This window comes from Nycticebus coucang, chromosome 11, assembly GCF_027406575.1.
Source record: "Nycticebus coucang isolate mNycCou1 chromosome 11, mNycCou1.pri, whole genome shotgun sequence".
Classification (NCBI taxonomy): Eukaryota; Metazoa; Chordata; class Mammalia; order Primates; family Lorisidae; genus Nycticebus; species Nycticebus coucang.
Genome location: NC_069790.1, coordinates 35,513,732 through 35,536,860, shown reverse-complemented (window position 1 = coordinate 35,536,860; position 23,129 = coordinate 35,513,732). Strand labels below are relative to the sequence as shown.

General features: G+C 40.1%; 1 protein-coding gene and 1 non-coding gene across 2 annotated transcripts in view; one reads left to right on the top strand and one right to left on the bottom strand.

Moving 5' to 3' along the window:
• IGF2BP3 (insulin like growth factor 2 mRNA binding protein 3) overlaps positions 1-23,129 on the bottom strand; it is a 152,002-nt gene that overhangs the window by 114,143 nt on the left and 14,730 nt on the right. The gene's annotated exons all lie outside the window — the stretch shown is intronic.
• LOC128560540 (U6 spliceosomal RNA) lies at positions 18,639-18,741 on the top strand. The gene has a single exon (XR_008373037.1). It is a non-coding gene; the product is annotated as a U6 spliceosomal RNA (small nuclear RNA).

Here is a 23,129-nt window from a genome sequence, read left to right as displayed (position 1 = left end):
GCAGAGAAAAAACCCTTAAGAATCTGCAATAAGTGGGTAGGGACAAAGAGCCAGTAAACGCCCCAGGCTTTCTGATGGATAAATCTGGGTGGCATTCTGCATTGGTCTCATTTTCCCTTTGGCAAATTCAATAAACTACCTTTTGCCATTTTGCTCTCTCCAATTCTCTCACTCCTTTGCTTCTTGAAATAGTCTGCAAAATGAGCCAACTTTATGCAAATCTTTGTTTCAATCAATACTTTAAGGAATCCAAAGATGACATTATTTCAAATTTTGCTGGGCAGTGCCTGTAGCTCAGTGGATAGGGTGCCGGCCACATACACTGAGGCTGGTAGGTTCGAACCTGGCCCGGGACAGCTAAAACAACAACTGCAACAAGAAAATAGCTGGGTGTTCTGGCGGGTGCCTGTAGTCCCAGCTATTTGGGAGGCTGAGGTCAGAGAATCGCTCAAGCCCAGGAGTTGGAGGTTGCTGTGAGCTGTGACACCATAGTATTCTACAGAGGGCAACAGCTTGAGACTGTGTCTCAACAACAAAACAAAAACAAAACAAAAAAAAATTTTTTTTGCCAAGTTCAGGCCCTGACACAGTCCAAAGATTTTGTTTAATTTCATCCACATCATTAGGAATTCATGGATTTGTAAGTATTTTGTGTGTATCGATACTTTTTTTTTAATTTGGAATGGTCTTTATAACATTCCAACTATGCTTTTTTTTTTTTTTTTTTTTTTACAGTTTTTGGCCAGGGCTGGGTTTGAACCCGCCGCCTCCGGCATATGGGGCCGGCAACCTACTCCTTTGAGCCACAGGCGCCGTCCCTGTATCAATACTTTTTGATGCTCAAATTGCCCCGACATTGGCCAGTGAAATGGTCTCTTCACCCTGGCTCCTGCACCTTTTGACAGGTCTCCAACTTGGAGAGCTCTTTTGCTTTCTGTTATGATGTGCTATTGCAAGTTCAACTTGTATATTTCTTGCCCCCATTTGCAATCAGCCTTATCTATATGGAACCCCGATCCCTTTTAATCAGAAATAGTACAGAGACTACAATCTGATCAGTAGGGGTTCTCCCAGGCCAGAACTAGAAAATACATATTTTATTTGAAAGGGAAATAAACCACACATTCATATTGATTATTTCCAATTCATATTGTAAGTGCTAAGTTTTTTCAGAAAGTCTGATATTTGCATCTTTTCTTCCACTCAAAACTTAACAGATAGAAATAAGAATACAAACAAAAAGTACTTTATATGTTTATTATCTTATTTAACCCTTATAGTCAACATTTACAGATTAGGGAACAAAGTCAGAAGTGGTTTAATTTACTAGGTACATGTTTACGATTTACTTATAACTAGTGTGTAGGGAAGGATCAGAATGCATCTCTCTTTGGGTGTTGTGGCTCCAGAGTCCATTCTTTTAACCACACTATATTCAGTATTACTTGCCATCCAACCAATAGCATAATCAAACAACTTCAAGAAAAGGTACAGATTTCATGTTAAGTTCAAAAGATATGCTAATCTTAAACAAAATTTTCACTTTTCCCCTTAGTTTTAAACCACAGTAATAATTTACTTATAGTGACTCAACATTGTCTACTTTTCAATGTTACATTTTAATACCAAGAAAGAAGAAAGACAACTATACTGAAAACAGAACTACTCAGCTGCCTCAAGATATTATCAAGACTACATACACAGGCACCTAGGCACTTGAGGAAAGCATGAAGCTAATCATTTCCCGTCAAGTCCCAGTGCAGACACAAAATAGACTTTCAATATTCCATCCAAACTACCCACAAGTCCTAAATGTACATTTTCTTTGTCTTATTTCTCCCAGAAAGCTCTGTCTCACCCTTTTCCTTCTACCAACACTTACACAAATCAAGTGGGAATCATTGCTTTCCTACTATACAGGCTCACGGGTCATCTAACATTGCTAACACCTGCTGACCATAGGAAGGGAAATCAAGTCTCTAACTTGTAACAAGCTCCTCTTTGCCTTTGTTCTTTTTCTTCTTTTTTTTTGGAGCCAAAGTCTATGTCACCCTCAGAGTGCCGTGGCGTCACAGCTCATAGCAACCTCAAACACTTGGGTTTAAGCAATTCTGTTGTCTCAGCCTCCCAAGGCTGGGACTGCAGGTGCTCGCCACAATGCCTGGCTGTTTTTTGTTGCAGTTGTCATTGTTGTTTAGCTGGCCCGGGCTGGGCTCAAACCAGCCAGCCTTGGTGTATGTGGCTGGTGCGGTAACCACTGTGCCACAAGCGCCGAGCCCGCCTTATATTCTTATGCAAAGAACTGGGGCAACAGCTCTATATCTGGACCCATCATTTCCTTTTCTTCTTAATTTCAGATTAATATGAGTACAAGGTTACATTATTTGCATTTGCTAGCCAAAGTTCAAGTTGTATTTGAGTCCTTCACCCAGGGGATTGTGCTGTGTACCCTGACTGTGCCCATTAGGTGAGAGCTTACCAATCCTTCTCAATTCAAGTCGGGTGGGACAGACCCTTCATTTTTCAAAAAAAAAAAGTGCCAATTTTTGTGGATTCAGCAGTATAGTGTTGGCTCTCCAACCCACCACTTGGTGGCACTCTGTACCGGCCACAAATTTTCATTCCGGCTGTGCCAAACTAAATCTACACCCAAGAGGAATTCCTTCAGCTGGATTAATTTCAATATTCCTATATTATATCTATCCTTTATGTTTTACAGTTAAGAACAACCTCTTTAAGAGGGCAACCTCACTTTTTAAAAAGTTAAATACTGTCTGTACTCTAAGTAGGTAAATGCTCGAGGAAATGAAGGGTCTCTCATTTCTGGCCTCAAGTGTCAAATGGCATTACTTTGCCTCCCTAATGATTTGGCAATGTCTTATCCAATCCTCTGACAAGAGGTGCGCTTCTCACTCAAGGGTTCTCTTTCTTACATATTTCCTTAGATAAAACTGTAACATACTCAAAGGCTGAGCTTTAAGTTTATATATGGAAGAACCTAAAGGTCCAGATAAAAGAGATTCACTAAGCTACAATATAGGAACAAATCTCATGGAGATATTATCTAATAAATGTGAAAGGATTATTGAGTAAGTACATATCCATGACATTATTAATTTTAAAAAGCATGTTACAAGAACAGAACATGAGTGAAATACCATCTCATTCCTAAAAAAAATTCCTAAACAGGAAAAAGTGTATATGTACACACATGAACATTAATAGAAATAGGGAAAAGAGAACATCAAAAATAGTGGCCAGTGCTGCTGGTGAGACTGCAAACTAATAAAAGGCCTTTTTGGAAAAAAGTATGAAGAATCCTCAAAGAACTTAAAGTAGACTTTCCATTTGATCCTACAATCCCATTACTAGGTTATCTATCCAGAAGAAAAAAAAAAAAAAACTTTATTATAAGGATGTTCGCACTCAAATGTTTGTAGCAGATCAATTCACAAAGATATGGAAATCAACCAACTGCCCATCAACCATGGATGGATTAATAAACTGTGGTATATGTATACCAAGGAATACTATTCACCCATAAAAAAAGATGGGATGGAGACTTTGCATATTTTGTATTTACCTGGATGGATTTGGAAAACATTCTCCTTAATAAAGTATCTCAAGAACAGAAAAGCAAGAATCCCATGTACTCGATACTAAATTGAAACTAGTAGATTAACACTACAAGCCCATGTGAGAAAAAAATAGTTAAAATCAAGAAAGGGAGAAAAGGGGTTCAGCAAGTCTCCATTAAAGGGTACAATGTAAGTGTGTATGGCACACCTCCTGGGTCAGAAATTCAACTACAACTGGAACTTTACCTACCAAACCCAAACCATGTAACCTAATTGTATGTATCCTCATATTAATTAAAAAATATATACTGCCCAGGATGAGCAATGAGTGGTAGAATTAGTGGCGGTTTTCAAATTTCTTTTGGCTTTTGAATTTTATAAAATAAATGTTGGTAATTGTTAAGGGTAAAATAAGATTATTGTCAGCCTATAGTATAACATCAAAATGAACCAAAAGGAAAATAGTTACAGATTCCAACAGTTCTAACTAGCTCTGTCACATCAGTTTTCCACCTACTTCACCAAGATTTTATAGTTTAGCAGAAGCAGCACCAGCAAAAATGGAAAGGAGAGAGCAACATTATGATTCAGGAATAAAAACAAGTAGACCCCAGGTTAAGAATCCCTGTGAAAAACTGAATTTCATCTATTGCATTGATAGAGAATAGAAAGTACTCTAACAAAAGGCCGATTTCTCCAACAGTTTAAAGGGCATAACAGATTCCAGCAAGCTGAATATAGAACAGAGAACAGAGGTGGGGAAATAAGACTAAGTATGTGTCCCCTCGACTGTAAAAGGTAAAGAGATGTCATGCCAAGTGTGGTTTGAGGACCACCTACTTAGAAAAACTAGGAGGTATAAATGCAGATTCCAGGGGCCTAAGTGACCTCCTAAATCACAATCTCTGGGGGTGGGGCGCCATGCACACATACTCACTCTCATATTTGGTGACCACTGGGGTTTAGTTAACAGGCCAAGTCCCATAAAGCAAAATTATTTCTATCTTATGTGCTATTGTACATTCCAGTGAACAGCAGATTGATACAAAACAGGCAATTATTCAATATTAAACAATAATTAAAGGAACAAATTCTCTTCACATCACACAGTTCTAAGTGAGAATCTAAGGTGATTCTTCCACCATCCCCAGCTCCCAGATCTCCATGGGAACAACATTCACGTTCCAGTTTTAGTCTCCTTGACTAAAACAGAAGTATATTTATCTTTTAAATGTGCACACCTTCTCGTCACCTACATAGTCCAACAGCACTAAGTGTATGGACAGAAACTTGCCTAAAACCAGGGGATATACTGGTGGAGTCTAAGACAAGATGAATGTTGTTCAACATGCTCTCTATTACTAATGCTTGTTTGCATTCACACTGCCATGTCATTTGTTTCTTCAAAGCAGGAACAAAGGCAAACTTGTTACACTTCTTAAGGTATGTGCAAGGTAGGAAAACAAAACACTGAAAAACAGTTGAATTAATTAACAGAGTACAAACTGATTCTTAATCTCTAAATAACCAAACATCTTTTGGAGTGAGATTTTTAACTCGGTAAATACACCTTTGAACAAAAAAGACACCATCAGTATTACAACCAATCAGAAACACATGGAGTTGAACTTCAGAGTTACTATTTAAACAAAAGCTGCATGTACTGCCTGCATGAGTCAAAAGTATAGCTCTTCCAGAAGTCTCAACACTAACAATATATATGTAGCAAATTATACACTATCTCCCATGAAAAATTAGAACAACAAAGGAATTAGGACTTGAATATAAAACTTCTAATATGCTTCAATCACACTGAAAATTAATCATTCTCGTATTTTTCCACAGCTAAAACTAATTTTATAAATACCATTATTCTACCAGCAAGATTAAGCATATTTTTAACAACTTTAAAACCTGTACATCTTAAAACTGCTCCATCCACTGCTTCTCTACTGAATTATTCTGTAAGTATAAAATATATAACAGAGCTTGAAGACTTAGTACAAAAAGGTAACATTTCTCAAATTATTTACACAGATTACCTGCTTTCTTTTTGCTTCTTGAGACAGGGTCTTGCTCTGTTGCTCAGGCTAGAGGGCAATAGCATCACCACAGCCTACTGCAACCCAAACCAGCAAATTCTCCAGCCTCAGCGCCAGCTGAGACGACAAGTATGAGCCACTGATATCCAAGTGATTTTTTGTTTTTGGTAGAGACAGGGTCTAACTATTGCCCAAGTTGGTCTTGAACTCCTAGCTTCCAGTGATCCTCCCGTCTGGGCCTCCCAAAGTGCTAGGATTATAGCCTGATTACATTAAAATGCTAATATTTTAGATATGCTGGATTGTATAAAATATTAAAACTAATTCACTTGTTTTTTACTTACTGTGGCTGCTAGAAAGTTAAAATTATATACAGTTCATATTTCAATTAAAGATGATCTAAAACTTAATATACTTGATACTCAAAGGCAAAACTAATTGATTAAAATTGTTTATCAAGGAAATTGGAAAAACTATCAAGAAACAAAGTTTTACATGAAATCACAAGGGTCACTTTGTCACCCTTGGTAGAGTGCCATGGCGTCATGGCTCACAGCAACCTCAAAGTCATGGGCTCAAGTGATACTCTTATCTCAGCATCCCAAGTAGCTGAAAGTATAGGTGCCTGCCACAACACCCAGTGGATTTTTCAAGACAGGGTCTTGCTCTTGCTCAGGCTAGTCTCAAATTCCTGAGCTCAAGCAATCCACCCAGCCTCAGCCTCCCAAAGTGTTAGGATTACAGGCGCAAGCCACTGCACCCAGCCTAAGAAAAGATATTTTAAAATGACTAAACTTTGCAGGGCATAGTGGCTCATGCCTATAATTCTAGAACTATGGGAGGCCAAAGTGAGTGGATCCTAGCTCAGGAGTTCAGAGAGCAAGAGTGACCCCATCTCTACTAAAAATACAAATAATGAGCCAGAAGTCCCAGCTACTCAGGAGGCTGAAGTAAGAGGACAAGTTCATTTGAACTCAGGAATTAGAGGTTGTAGTGAGCTAGGCTAATGCCATAGCACTCTGTCTCAAAAAAAAAAAAAAAAAAAAAGACCAAACTTTTAAAACTGCTATATTTTGAATAAGGGTATATCCACAGAAACACTTTTGATGTCATAGTACTGTTAAATGAATATGGTTCTTGGGCAGCACCTGTAGCTCAGTGTGTAGGGTGACGGCCCCATATACCAAGGGTGGCGGGTTCAAACCTGGCCCCGGCCAGCTAAAATAGTAGTGGCAACTGCAACAAAAATAGCCAGGTGTTGGGGCAGGCGCCTGTAGTCCTAGCTACTCAGGAGGTTGAGGCAAGAGTATCACTTCAGCCCAAGAGCTGGAGGTTGCTGTGAGCTGTGACGCCATGGTACACTACCGAGGGTAACAATAAAACTCTGTCTCAAAAAAAAATTGATGTGGATCTCATGCGAGGCAGATCCTTAGATTTGTTTTATTAAGAGGGAAAGTTGCAATTGATCATTAGGTCATGCCACTTCCCCATCAACTTTAAAAATAATAATCTCACTACCCAAAAGCTTAAACTCTACTTTCCAAGAACTAGAACTATATAGCCCATGTGGTTTACATTTCCAATTTTAATGTTTTGTATGAGACAAACAACCAATTATTTGCGCAATACACTCAATATGAAAATTCTCAGTTTCATACAATTGAACTTCTATGTTTCAAGAAAAAAAAAGACAGTAGACAACTTTGATCTAAATATTTCTCCCTGGGCAGTGCTGGTGGCTCTGTGGGTAGGGCACCAGCCACATATACCAAGGGTGGCGGGTTCAGGCCCAGGCCCAGGCCCGGCCACGGCCAAACTGCAAGAAATATCTCTCCCTGATCCTTAGAAACTCAACCTTTTCTTCCAAGATAAAATCTTACTTGACTTTGCAGATAACCCTTCTCCCAGCAAAAAGCTGCAATATTAGCTTACTGGTTTGTGATAGCAGCAATTTTTTTTCTGCTTAATAAGCTCTTTTATCTTCTAGTGAGGTAAAACACGTATGTTTACTACACGTAAGAACAAACAAGTTTAAAAAATTCTTTCACTTAAATGCAACATGCTTCTCCATCTATATTTTCTTAAACTTAAAATCATCCACATTAATCCATCATTCCCTCAAATAAAACCTTGGCCAAGACATAAGAACTATCCCCATTTCTCACCTATGACATGTTTGTCAATCAAAAAACAAAATCCTGGCTGGGCGCAGTGGGTCATGCCTGAATTCCTAGCACTCGGGGAGGCTGAAGTGGGATAATCCCTTGAGGTCAGTAGTTTTGGAGACCAGCCTGACCAACAGCAAGATCCCATCTCTATTAAAAATAGAAAAAAATGACCTCAGCATGGTATTATGCACCTATAGTCCCAGGTACTCAGGTCACTGAGGCAGGAGGATCACTTGAGCCCAGGAGTTTAAGGCAGCAGTGATCTATGATGATATCACTACACTTTAGCTCTGGTGACAGAGCCAGATACTGTCTCAAAAAACAAACAAAAAAAATCCTAAAAATGATCAAGTCTCTAGGCCTATTGTGTTCTCTGAGGACAGAGATACACGTTAAAAGATACCACAAAAATACTGTCAGCAAAATCCTAATCTGGCACCCTCACCAGCACAAACATCTAAGTTGTTCAAAGAAAAAAGGAATGGAGAGTGGAAGGAAGGATGACATTAAGAAAAGCAAGCTTAAGACATATCAACCAAGGAGCGGCGCCTGTGGCTCAAAGGAGTGGGGCAGAGGCCCCATATGCCAGAGGTGGCGGGTTCAAACCCAGCCCCGGCCATAAACTGCAAGACATATCAACCAGTCACAGTGTGACATTTATTTAAATTTCAATTCAAATAAACTGGAAAAGAACACAATTAGACAATCAAGAAAAACTGGAATATTTGATATCAGTGAGTTAGTGCTACATTTTTAATATGTGATAAGGGTTTGTAAAAAACATAAGCAGTACCATTATCTTTTAGATATACATACTAAAGAATTCAGAGATAATATGCTTGCTTCTTGAATTTGTTTCAAAGTAACTGGGGGAGGTGAGGGAGAGATGAAACAAGGCTGGCCTCAATCAGTGGTTCTTGAAGCTGGTGACTGGTACAGGAGAATTTATTGTCAGCATGCATTAACTCTACTGCAGTACTCTTGAAATCTCCACCCTGTTTTCCCATTCTCTTAAAAAAATCTGGAAGTCACTACCCTTACATATGTTAAATTAAATTAAAATCAAACTCTGGCTTGATAATACCACAAGGAAGAAAGTTTTAGAAGAAAAATATGGTTTAAGTTTATTGGTCGTAAAAAGGTCTTAAGTACTTTTCACTCACAAAACCTTTGATCACATTAGCATTTCCCATACTACAGAAAAACTAAAAGCTCCTATGATTGCTTCATTACCCAGTATTCAATCGCCTTCCCTTGCCTAGGAAAGACAGTACATTTAGATCCATTTTGCTGCAATAACTATTCTATAAATTCAAATGTAAGATAGTCACACAAATCTTGTTCTATAACTTAACGTATGTGTACTGCTGAAACTATCTATACTGTTTCCTGCTTAATTAGGACAATTTTGCCCAATTCACATCTCTATACCAATTCTGATATAAACAAAAAGATGCTACATATGAAAAGTTCCATCGTCTAACTACCAGGACCAAAGTCAGCAACATCCATATTATTTCTGCCATTACAATTTAATGATAAATTTTAAAGTTTCATTAATATTGAGGCCAAAAATAATGAGAAACCACTTATTCGGTGACTCTTAGTGGCAAAACTGTACCAAGTACTTGAAATACATTTTCACTGAACCCTTACAACCAAATGAGCTTTTCACTTGACAGGTTAAGAAAGCCTGTGTAATCCTACCACTCTGGGAGGCCAAAGCGGGGATTGCCTGAGCTCACAGGTTCAAAACCAGCCTGAGCCAGAGCGAGACCTCATCTCTAAAATTAGCCCAGCACTGTGGCGGGTGCCTGTAGTCCAAGCTACTTGGGAGGCTGAGGCAAGAGAATCACTTAAGCCCAAGAGTTTGAGGTCGCTGTGAGCTATGATGCGGTGGCACTCAAGTGAAACTCTGTCTCAAAACAAAAAAAAATTAAAAAAAGACAAAAACAGTATCAAGGGAGGGCGGCGCTTGTGGCTCATTTGGTAGGGCGCCAGCCCCATATAACGAGGGTGGCGGGTTCAAGCCCAGCCCCGGCTGAACTGCAACCAAAAAATAGCTGGGCGTTGTAGTGGGCGCCTGTAGTCCCAGCTGCTTGGGAGGCTGAGGCAAGAGAATTGCTTAAGCCCAGGAGTTGGAGGTTGCTGTGAGCTGTGTGATGCCACGGCACTCTACCAAGAGGGCCATAAAGTGAGACTCTGTCTCTACAAAAAAAAAAAAAAAAAAAAAAAAAAACAGTATCAAGGGCTTACTTATTTTAACCAAGGTCTAAAAGCAAGTAAATGAAAAGCTAAATTCAAACTTAAAACTTCCTACATCTATGCCACTTCTACCTTTCTTTTAGATACCTACTATCTGGCTTCTGTATACATAAAAAACCACTTATACAGACTTCAAGAAATCTCTATCTCCTGGAGGAAATACTAGAAATTATCTGACTTGTATTCACATTTTATAAAGGTGACCAAAGGAGGTCTTATCAATACAGAGTAGACCACTTCAAGGAAAACGTCCTGCATCACCCACCATCTAAGATGAAATATGATTAAGACAAATAACTGTATTGACAATAAAAGATGCAAAGCATATGACATTTTAATAAGTTCCCTTCTGCCTGGGCCAGTGGCTCATGCCTGTAATCCCAGGTGGGCGGATTGCCTGAGCTCAGGAATTTGAGACCAACCTAAGCAAGAGCAAGATCCCATGTCCACTAAAAATAGAAAAACTTCCAGGGTGTTATGTTAGGTGCCTGTAGTCACAGATACTCCAGAGGCTGAGGCAAGAGGATCACTTGAGCCCAAGAGTTTGAGGTTGCTACACTGATGCCATGGCACTCTAGCCTTGCCAAGAGTGAGACTCTGTCTCAAAAAAAGTTCCTTTCTACTGGAAAGTCATTTCAAGGACCCTATGTACTTGCAATAGTCTTTAGACTAATAAGATGGATAATCTTAAAAACATTAGGCATTCATCTTTTAGTTAAATAAGCTGTATAATACCTTGTTGCAGAGTATTTCCTTCCTTTAACATGTAAGTATGTCACACTTTCAATTAAATTACTGAGAAATGTTAACCAATTTCTAGTAGCAATAACGGTAACATCTACATAACAAATTCAAAAGACCTAGTTGCTGGAAAATTCATTCAATGGCTCTAACTCTCCCACCTGCATAGTCAAGAAAAATTATATATGGGTCGAATTCAATTTTAAAAGTGATATGTTTAAAACTGTGTCCCTTATGACAAGCTTGGTTGTACTAACATGCTTATAATCAATGTGACTATATGTAAAAGCATACTTCATATGACTTTAACATCTCCAAGGCCATAGAGGATATGAGTTTCTCAAAGGAAAAAACTCTTGGTTTCCTGATATTGATGTAATTGGTCAAAAAGTTTAACATAAGCCAAGAAATATGGGGGTGGGTACCAAGCCCCAAAGGTATAAGTGGTTCTCACCGTTGCACAACACTCACCCTCACCAATACCCAAGCACATCTACCCACTCCTCACGCTTCCTCTGTGACACAGACACCAAAATTTTAAAATGGCCCTTTCCTCCCTGCCAAATTGCCCTAGCTCTTTTGAAAGCTTTATAATTAGGAAAACCCATCATAAACTAAATCTGTCATTAACAATCTGTATAGGGTATTAAAATTTAGTGGGCTGGACTTTAACACCTTGTAAAAATGTTGAAATAAATGTTTTGGAAATGTCTAAGCTTTAAAAACATGTTAAAAAGCCCAACACTTAAATACTTGCCTAAAGGCTGATTTGTAGAAACAAGTGCAAACATAAGCTATCAGGACAGACTGTCCATTGTGGGGGGCAGCACACCAGGACTCCAACACACCCCTCACCACCAGCCATCTGTCCACGTATCAGGTCATTTTTATTTTTACACAAGCTTTCCTAGGGCTTGAGAAGGACCAGGGTCCAAAATTTTAACTTTTTTCCTAAAAGGTCCTGCATCATATACATAGTTAAGCCTACTTATAGGCTTTACTTATCTTGAAGCCTACTCTGACAATTAAACCTTAAATCTTAAATTTAAGAATACAGGATTAATTACAAGCCTTTGAAATTCTAAATCTCTTCCTTATAGATTTATCTGTTGGACATCATTTAAAAAGTTATCTCCCTCCGTTTACAATTTTAGGTATTCTGGGACTTAGGAAAACTTTCAACATATAAAATAGATAACCAAAAAATTACAAGAATATGAAAGCAATATGAAAAATACTGTTTCTTGGTCTACCTTTTTAGCAGCCTAGAAATTCAATCGTAACAGTCATGAGACTAAACAGTATCAAAACAACCAACTAGATCTGATTCATGTACGTGAGACACATCTTAAATTACCATAGATTAAATAAAAGTTGTATAACTTTAACAGCTCCACCTCTTACAGAAATTGCAAATTATCTAATCAGAGAACCTGGGAACTCAGTCCAGCTATGCATTTAAACACACTGCCAATTATAATGATGTTTAAAAATACATTAATGTTTGCATCATTCACATAAATCTGCTCTTTGATTGAATAAAATTACTGTAAAATGTTGATCTTTCTCTTTCAAATTTTTAAGTTGTTTTTCTGTCTCTCTAGCACCTGGGAATAATCATGTCATTGGTAGGGCTCAATAGATAAGCTGAACTAAAATGAAACTGCAAACAACCAGTACCTGTCAAATTGCCAACATTAAAATGCAACCCGTTAAAGCAGATTTATTATCAGTTGGCCAGGACTAATGTCATCTTAAGTTTTGTTTAATATAGAATATTCTATTTTTGTGTGTTTTCTTTGTTTTTAGACTAAGAAATATATATACTCAGACTTTGCTGACACAAAACTCCAGATTTTAAGAAGTTGTATTGTTTCAAATTTAATTGACAAGTATTTATTTTAGATTTTTATTTTGAGACAGTTTCACTGTGTCACCCTTGGTAGAGTGCAATGGCGTCACAGCTCACAGCAACCTCAAACTCTTGGGCTTAAGCAATCCTCTTGCCTCAGCCTCCCGAGCAGCTGAGACTACAGGTGCCCACCACAATGCCCAGCTATTTTAGAGGTTTTGATATTATTTTACTAAAATGCCCATCTAACAAATTTGATCAGCGTCACCTAAGCCTGGGGTTACAGGCGTGAGCCATCACACCTGGCCTGTTTTAGAGGTTTTGTTCTGATTTGAAGACAGTCTCACTCAGTAACCCTGGGTAGAGCACCATGGCATCACAGTTTACAGCAATCTCAAACTCTTGGGCTCAAGCGATCCTCTTGCCTCAGCCTCCCGAGAAGCTGAGACTACAGTTGCCCACCACAATGCCCAGCTATTTTAGAGGTTTTGATATTATTTTACTAAAATGCCCATCTAACAAATTCGATCAGTGTCACCTAAGTTTTTGTACCCTCAATGAATCCTCAACAATAAAAATTTTTTAAAAATCAGGTAACTAGGCTCAGTGCCTGTGGCTTAGTGACTAGGGCGCCGGCCATATACACCAGGGCTGGTGGGTTTGAACCCAGTCCAGGCCTACCAAACAATGACAACTACAACTACAACAAAATAACCGGGCATTGTGGTGGGTGCCTGTGGCACTCAGCTACTTGGGAGGCTGAGGCAAGAGAATTGATTTAGCCCAAGAGTGAAGTTGCTGTGAGCTGTGACGCCATGGCACTCTATTGAGGGTGACATAGTGAAACTCTGTCTCCAACAACAACAACAAAAAAAAAATCAGGTTACTAGAGTTTTACATTTAACTAACCTATTTGGAAAAGGGATGGTGAAGTTTTAACATTTGTCAATTATATTACAGTATCATTAAATCAAAAACTTGCTTTGAAAAAAAATTATAAAGTCATCTGGGATATGTAGGAGTGAATACAAAAGGACTTCCCCTCTTCAACATGGAAACTAAGGCTTTACTTTCAGTCCTAAGTATAGCTGCTTTATGGGCAAATAGGAGATCCTGATATTTGTTTTCAGATCCATAGTATGGAAAATAAGATGAGCTTTATAGTTTCAAAATAGGCTAATCTTGGGCTGAGCGTGGTGGCTTATGCCTGTAATCCCAGCACTTAGGAGGCTGAGGTGGGTGGATAATGTGAGCTCACAGGTTTGAGGCCAGCCTGAACCAGAGCCAGACCCCATCTCTAAAAAAATAGTTGAGTGTTGTGGCGGAGGCCTGTAGTCCCAGTTACTTAGGAGGCTGAGGCAAGAGAATTGCTTAAGCCCAAGAATTTGAGGGCGGATGTGAGCTGTGACACAACAGCACTCAACCAAGGGCAATATAGTGAGACTCTTTGGTGATAAATGGACAGTTAATGCCCACTGAAAGAAATACCTAAAAGAAAAGTAGCTGGTGCCCAAGCCATTACACATTTGGTAATGCTGAGTTTTTTTCATGAAACATTTTTAAAATATTACTTTAAACAAAACATTGTCTCTTGTAATATATGTATACTATCATACTGTATAGAATCTGTACTTACATTTGGTGTGTAATATACCAATTAGTTTTATATAATATCCTCATCAGCTATTCTAATTTTTGAGAGTAACACAATAAATTATAGATGCATAGTCTGTATAATATTAGAAAAATAGTAAGCTTTATAAATAGTTATTTTTGGTAAGTGGTAAAAAATTTGAAGTGGAATATGATGGAATTAAAATGTAACTTCCTTTTTATTAAAGCTAAATATTAATACTGATACACAAATCTAACATAAAAGTAAAATCAGCCAGATCTACAGATTTAAACAGTATAGTGATGTTTTAAAAATAAAAGTTCAAGACATAATAGTTGTAGATACATCGCGCAGTATTCAATTACTACCTATAATTCCTTTATGATGTATTTAATTACGTATTTCATAAAAAATATTCATTTAAACAAATCTATAAATTCAGAATCAAGCTGATATGGACTAAACATTTCAGACTTACAGCTAGAATTAAAATATACCACTATTTCATTAGTTAGAAATAAATTACTTTAACCTTAATTGTTGAAATATTTATGCTGTGAACACTTTAAAAAATGAATTTCTTTACAACCACAAACTATATCCTTTGATCTTACACATCAAATTTTAAGATTATAATGCCGAGCTACAAGCAGCCGCCCCAGAGGCCACGGAGCCTCAGACTACCAAACCAGCTCAGCCGCCGCGCCCCGGTGGTGGCCACCAAGGACACTAAGAACGCAGGTTCCAACCATGACCCCCAAGTTTGAACCAATACTTTCTCTTCCTAAGCAAGAAATTAAAACACTGGAGAAGATGAAGAGGAGCTTTAGGAAATGCGCGCAAAGCTATCCTGATTTGCACCGCTGACGTCAAGCTCCTGAAGACAAGGAGAAAGGGACCATCCGCCGCCTCACGAGGAGGGACCAGACCCCGAAGAGCTGCGCCAACCACGACATCACAGAGGACGGCGCTGGAGCCCCAGGGGTCCCGAACACCCTGCGGCTCGCCGACTAGGACTCGGAGCCCAGCTGTTGGCCAGCCACTTCCCAAATGCTGAGAATGCACAGAAATTCAAAACAGTTTGAAGAATGCAGGGAACAGATCAAAGACAGAGAAAAGAAAGCAGGATGGAGCAAAGAGCACTACTGCCGAAAAAGTAGCTGAAAAGCTAGCTCTTTCAGTGACGGACAAGACCAAGGAACAAGCTGAGAAGCAATAAACCATCTTACTTCCATTTCCTTTCTTTTTTCTTTCTTTCTTTTTTTTTTTTTTTTGTAGAGACAGAGTCTCACTTTATGGCCCTCGGTAGAGTGCCGTGGCATCACACAGCTCACAGCAACCTCCAACTCCTGGGCTGAAGCGATTCTCTTGCCTCAGCCTCCCGAGCAGCTGGGACTACAGACGCCCGCCACAACGCCCGGCTATTTTTGGTTGCAGTTCAGCCGGGGCCGGGTTTGAACCTGCCACCCTCGTTATATGGGGCCGGCGCCTTACCGACTGAGCCACAGGCGCCGCCCCTCTTTCTTTTTTCTTATTAAAAATTTGCTCTGCCCTCCCTTTTGTTTTTATTGTTTTGTTTTTACAAGGGTCTTTATATAAAGAACTGAGTTCCAACATTAAAAAATACAATATTGAAAGTAAAGTTTGGGGGCAGGGGCGCCCCTAGCTCAGTGGTTCCGCGCCAGCCACATGCTCTGAGGGGTGGTGGGTTCGAACCTGGCCGGGCCTACTAAACAATGACAACAGCAACAAAAATATAGCTGGGCATTGTGGTGGGCGCCTGTAGTCCCAGCTACTTGGGAGGCAGAGGCAGGAGAATCCCTTGAGCCCAAGAGTTTGAGGTTACTGTGAGCTGTGAGCGAGGGCGACATACTAAGACTGTCTAATTTTAAAAAGATTTTTCTGTAAAAATACTAATTTTTGTAAATCCAAATTTTTAAAATAAGCAGACATTTCAGCACTTGAAAGCAGTTTAAGAACACCTTTATTTATTTATTTATTTATTTTGAGACAGAGTGCTTTGTCATCCTCAGTACAGTGCTGTGACGTCACAGCTCACAGCAACCTCAAACTCTTCGGCTCAGGAGAATCTCTTACCTCAGCCTCCCAAGTAACAGGGACTGTAGGCGCCCACCGCAACACCTGGCTAAATTTTTTTTCTTTTCTTTAGCAGGCCCTGGATGGGTTCATACCCACCAGCCCCAGAGCAGGTGGCCGGCGCCCTAACCACTGAGCAATGGGGCCCAGCCAACAACACTAACTAAACTTATAGTTTAAGAATACATAAGGGACTAGCACATTGTGCCCCACGATTGCATTAATGTACACAGCTATGATTTAATTAAAAAAAAAAAATCAGACACCAACAGCTGAAAAAAAAATACATAAGGGCATGGTGGTTCACACCTGTAATCCTAGACTTTCAGAAGCTAAGGTGGATGGATTGCTTGAGCTCAGGAATTTGAGACCAACCTGAACCACAGTGAGACCTCATCTCTAAAAATAGCTGGGCGTTGTGAAGGGCGCCTGCAGTCCTAGCAACTTGGGAGGCTTAGGCAGGAGGATTGCTTGAGCCCAAGACTTTGAGGTTGCTGTGAACTGTGATGCCATGGCATTCTACCGAGGGCGACGAACTGAAGACAGTCTCAAAAATAAATAAAAAATATCTAATCGTGAATTGGATCCAGGATCATACATTATTATTATTTTAATAAGTGTACTGTGATTATATAACAGGATGTCCTTGCTTTCTGGAAACACACACTGAAGTATTTACAGATAAATTTACAGATAAAAGGCAATATGTGTACCACATACTCTCAAATGTTCCAGAAAAATTAGAAAGCAGTCAAACTTTAACAGCTGGGGAAACAAAATTAAAGGTATATGCTCAATCCATACTGTTTCTGTAACTCTCCTGTAAACTGAAATAAAGTTTAAGCCCTCCCTTGAACCCCAGCCCTTCCAACTGCCTTCCTATTTCTGTGATGTCCTTTTTTGTTTTTGGAGACAGAGTCTCTCTCTTGCCCAGGCTAGAGTGCCATGGCATCATCATAGCTCACAGTAACTTCAAACTCTTGGGCTCAAGTGATCCTCCTACTTAAAAATCCCAAGTCCCTAGGAATATAGGAGGCCTTACCACCAGGCCTGGCTAATTATTCTATTTTTAGACGAGACAATGGTCTCAAATTCCTGAGGTCAAGAGATCCTTCCAGCTCAGCCTCCCAGAGTGCTAGGATTTATAGGTGTGAGTCTGTGATATCTTTACAGGGAGCCTCCCTGAAAGTCTGTCCAGGCTTACTGTCTCTGCTCCCTACCCATCTTTCCATTCTTTCAAAACCACACAGCATCTGGGCTTTCAGCATCTCCCCATGCCACCCAAACTATACCCGTCAGGACACCCAGGGGTTTCCCTTCAGCTCCCTGGCTTCCCCTGGATCTCTCCTTTTCTTCCTTCTATCTATTCACTTTTATCTCTACAGGTCTAACAGGCTCCTCCAACCTTACCTGGCCAAAGTGAACTCACTGTTCATTTCCCCAACCCCTCATAATGCTGCTCGCACAATCTTGCCTATCACAGTTAGTGGAAACCCCACATTTACACTTGGTTGATCCTTGGCTCCTCTCTCACCCACTACATCAAGACCCTCTCTCCATCTTGCTATTAAAGATTCTAACCACTCTTCACAAGCACCACCACCATGACAACCCTGGGGTCCCAGCCACCAACATCTCTAGCTTGGATAACTGTAACTATCTCCTGCCTGGTCTCACTAATGCCACCTCTCCCCTGCCCTGTGGTCTATTCTCAGAGGAGCCAGAGACTTACCTTTTAAAGACAAATCTGATCAAAACTGTCCCTTTAGCTGGGCGTGATAATTCATGCCTGTAATCTGAGCACTCTGGGAGGCCAAGAACAGTGGATTGCTTGAACTCAGGAGCTTGAGACCAACCTGAGCAAGAGTGAAGGAACTTCTCTACTAAAAATAGAAAAACTACCTATGGATAGTGGCACACATCTATACTCCAAGCTACTCAGGAACTCAGGAGTCTGAGGCTAGAAGATTACTCAAGCCCAGGAGTTTGAGGCTGTGTGACCCATGACACCATGGCATTCTACCCAGGGAGACAGAGTGAGACTAAGGAAAAAAAAAGTCCCTTCCTGAAACCCTTTTCATGGCCCCTTGTGGTGGCTCACCCCTGTAAAAATAGAAAAAATAGCCAGGTGTTGTGGTGGGTACCCGTAGTCCCAGCTACTTGGGAAGCTGAGGCAAAAGGATCTCTTGAGCCTAGGAGTTTGAAGTTGTTGTGAGCTATGATGCTGCCACAGCACTCTACACCCAGGGCAACAGAGTGAGACTGTCTCAAAAATAAACCGTACTCACTCAGCAGCACATATACTAAATTGGAACAATACCGAGAAGATTAGGATGGCCCCTGCACAAGGATGACACACATTCATGAATTGTTCCCTATTTTTTATCTACCCAGAAGAAAAACGATCATTTTGCCTTAAGGACATTTGCACTAGAATGTTTGTTGCAGTTTATAATCACAAAGATGTGGAAACAAGCCAAGCACCCATCAACCCATGGATTAATAAACTGTTATATGTATATGTGATACTATTCAACCATAAAAAAAAGATGTAAATTGTACATCTTCTGTATTAACCTGGATGGAGCTAGAACAGTCTCCTTAGTAAAGTATCATAAGAATGGAATGGTATCCAGTGTACTCACTACCAATATGAAACCAGTAGATGAACAACCACAAGCCCACACAAGAGAAAAACACAATTAAATTCAAGTGGTAAGAAGGGTAGAGGTGAGAGGGGAATTGGTGTGCTCTCAGCTAATGGGCACAATGTAGGGTAAACGGCACACCTCCTGGGTGAAGGGCTCAACTACAACCTGGACTTTACGTAACCAATGCAAACAATGTAACCTAATTGTTTATGCCCTCATATCAATCCAAAATTTAAAAAATAAAAATAGATAAAACATAAAAATTTTTAGATACTTTATATTCTTTTGAACTAAGTCATAAAATTTCAATGTATTTTATACTTATACCACGTCATCTGGACTAACCACATTTCAATTGCTTGATAGTAACACGTGCCCAGTGGCTGCCAAATGTCCCACTAATGTCCTTTATCTGATCATGAGCTTCAGGAGAGCAGAACTGTCTTTTGTTCAGTGTCTCCCCGTCACCTGAAACAGTACCTGGCATTTGGCACTCAAAAATTTACTGAATGAATCATCTAAAAACTGCTAAAATCTAAGATCAGCAAAACAGAAGCATTTGAAAAAGAAACATAACAGCAAGTTACCAAGATTTCTCAACCAGAAAAAATATATACTGAATGGGAAACATGTCATAAAATACCATGAAAGCTTATTGTTGTATTATAATTCTTGAAAGAAAAAAATAAATCACTGTCCAAGAAAAGTACTTAACCATTGATAGTTAGATTTAGAAAATAACTAATTTTGGCGGTGCCTGTGGCTCAAAGGAGTAGGGCACCGGCCCCATATGCCAGAGGTGGCGGGTTCAAACCCAGCCCCAGCCAAAAGCTGCAAAAAAACAAACAAAAAAAAAAAAACTAGTTTTGTTTCTAACTTGGGGCAAAGAAAATTGGCTGAAACATGTCAGAGGCTGATCAACATTACAAATACAATGAGTTACCACAAGCTTTCAGCCTTAAAACATCCAGACTGTCAAAAGGAACTCTGGTTGTGCCTTGAGATCCTAATTGGACTTCTTTAATGTTTTAGGAACGACAAAAGGTACTGAATGCTGTTCATTTCTTTAGGCATGACCCCTGTCAACATGTGGGGTTTCCTTTGGTTTGAGGAACTTAAAGCCTGATTGTGGGTGCCCAAATGTCCAAATACATGTTATTTTGCTTAGGTGCATTTGTTTTCATCACTTCTTAACTGTTGAATCTAAATATTTTACCTTTAATGCAGCTAGATTTTTCTTCTGTGTTTAGAGTTTTACGTTTTTCCCTTTTGCTTTTTTTTTTTTTAAGAGACAGAATCTCACTTTGTTGCCCTCAGTAGAGTGCTATGGCGTCACAGTTCATAGCAACCTCCAGGTCTTGGGCTTAGGCGATTCTCCTGCCTCAGTCTCCCAAGTAGCTGGGACTACAGGTGCCCACCACAACACCCCGCCATTTCTTTGTTGCAGTTTGGTCGGAACTAGGTTCAAACCCGCCACCCTTGGTATATGGGGCCAGCGCCCTACTCACAGGGCACCACAAACACCACCCCTAAATCTGCTTTTTAATACAAACTGACTTATATAAAATTCACTATCAAAGCTTCCATGCCATGGACTGCACAAAATCCTCACTTGCTCTTTTTATGATGTGAAGATATATTCTTGAAGAATACCTGATCCAAAACTTTCAAACCATCCCTTAATTTAGAGCGCCGATTCTCAAAGTATAGTGTAGGAACCCTTGGAGATCCCTGAGACACTTTCAGGGGGTCCAATAAGTCAAAACAGTTTATAATACAAAGATGTTTTTTGCCTTTTTCTCTGTGTTTTGTACCGATGGCACAAAAAACAATAGTAGGTAAAATTGCTGGCCTTAACATGAATTCACTTGCAGTAAAGAATTATGCAAATTTTGATTTAAACATCCTTGATGAGCAGTAAAAATTATTAAATTTCATTAAATCTCACCTTTGAGTATCTTTTTTTTTGTGTGTGTGTGGTTTTTGGCCGGGGCTGGGTTTGAACTGGCCACCTCCGGCATATGGGACAGGCGCCCTACTCCTTGAGCCACAGGCACCACCCTCCTTTATTTATTTATTTTTTTTTTTTAAGACACAATTTCACTCTGTTGCCCTGGGTAAAGGGCTGTGCTGTCACAGTTCACAGCAACCTCCAATTCCTGGGCTCAAGCAATTCTCTTGCCTCAGCCTCCCAAGTAGCTGGGACTACAGGCTCCTGCCACTACACATGGCTAGTTTTTCTATTTTTAGTAGAGATGGGGTCTTGCTTTTGCTCAAGCTGGTCTTAAACTCCTGAGCTCAAGCAATCTACCCATCTCAGCCTCCCAGAGTGGTAGGATTATAGGCACAAGCATCTATGTGAAGAAAAGGGAATTATGAATAAAGACTTCTGCTACCTATGAAAGTTTTCTGGAGAAAGAGTACTGTGCAACTTGTTTGAGCTGCAAGATGATCCACTTTCTTCATGAAGCATCATTTATACCAGAAGGAACTACAGGCAAACTGGTTATCTAAGCTTGACTATCTGGGAGGTATTTTCTCAAGAGGAGACAAAGTCGGCGGCACCCAAACTCAGTGCGTAGGGTGGTGGGTTTGAACCGGGCTGGTGGGTTTGAACCGGCCTGGGCCAGCTGAAACAATGACAACTGCAAAAAAAAAAAAAAAAAAAAAAAGCCAAGAGTTGTGGCAGGCGCCTGTAGTCCCAACTACTTGGGAGGCTGAGGCAAGAGAATCGCTTTAGCCCAAGAGTTTGAGATTGCTGTGAGCTCATCATAGCACTCGAGCCAGGGCAACAGCTTGAGACTTTGTCTCAAAAAAAAAAAAATTCCAACAACCCTGTGCAATAAATTTTATTATCACTATTTACAGATTTAAAAAACTAAAACACTCAGAATTTAATCAGTCTGGCTAAGATCACAGACTAAGCAAAGATAGTTGAGGTCTGTGTGGCTCCAAGCAGAATTCCCTCCCTACAATGGTGCTGTACCAACTTCAGTTAATTGCATGTTCACAGGCTAGTCATAATGGCTCACAGGCTAGCATTTTGGGAGGCCGAGGTGAGAGGACCGGCCTGGGCAATAGCAAATTGCCAGACCTCCACTTTTACAAAAAGTTCTCAAAATCAGCAGAGCATGGTGGTAAGCACCTATATTCCCAGCTACTTAGGAGGTTGAGCCAGGAGGCTCTCTTGGGACCAGGAAGGAGTTTGAAGCTGCAGTGAGCTATGACGATGCTACTGCACTCTAGCCTGGGAGACAGAATGAGACCCTGCCCATCTCCCCATGAAAAAGTATTTGAACATAAAAGTGCCTATCACAATTTTATCCAGAGGCTCATTACATCATTTGGGATGCCGTTAATAAAAATCAAATACCAGGAGCATTAATCAGCATTATTGAGGACTATCTTGCCATCAAGGAGCTCAGCCAACCTTATTACAGGATTCCTAGTCCTATACCACAATTTACCCTAATAACCTATCAGAGGGTACCCTAAAAACAGCTCTGAATTCCATGGGACGTTTGGGCACATAGCCATTCCCATGAAGCACTAAAGAAGCAAAAAAAACTTCCTCTCTGGTAAGAAGCTCCTAAAATTAACCCAGGCCTCAAGGCTCCCGTGATAATCCCAAATAAACATCCACTAAATGGCATTAACTGATTGAGTCCCTAATGTTAAACACATGAAAATAATGCAGTAAGCCAGGTGCAGTGGCTTACGCCTGTATCCTAGCACTCTGGGAGGCTCAGGTGGGTAGACTGCCTTAGCTCACAGATTCAGCCTGAGTCAGAGCAAGACCTCATCTCTAAAAACAGATAGACGTTGGTTGTGGCAAGCAACTGTAGTCCCAGCTACTTGGGAGGCTGAGGCAAGAGAATCGCATAAGCCCAAGAGGTTGAGGTTGCTGTGAGCTGTGACGCCATAGCACTCTACTGAAGGTGACAAAGCAAAACTCTGTCTAAAAAAAAAAAAAAATCATGCAGTCACACAGTCACCTGTGTGCATGATGTCGTTAATAAAAATCAAATACCAGGCTATACACCACCCTGCACCACACCTGAGCCTCTTTAATCTCAAACAGCCTGTCATTCCCCCCAACACACACACCAGGATGTTTCAC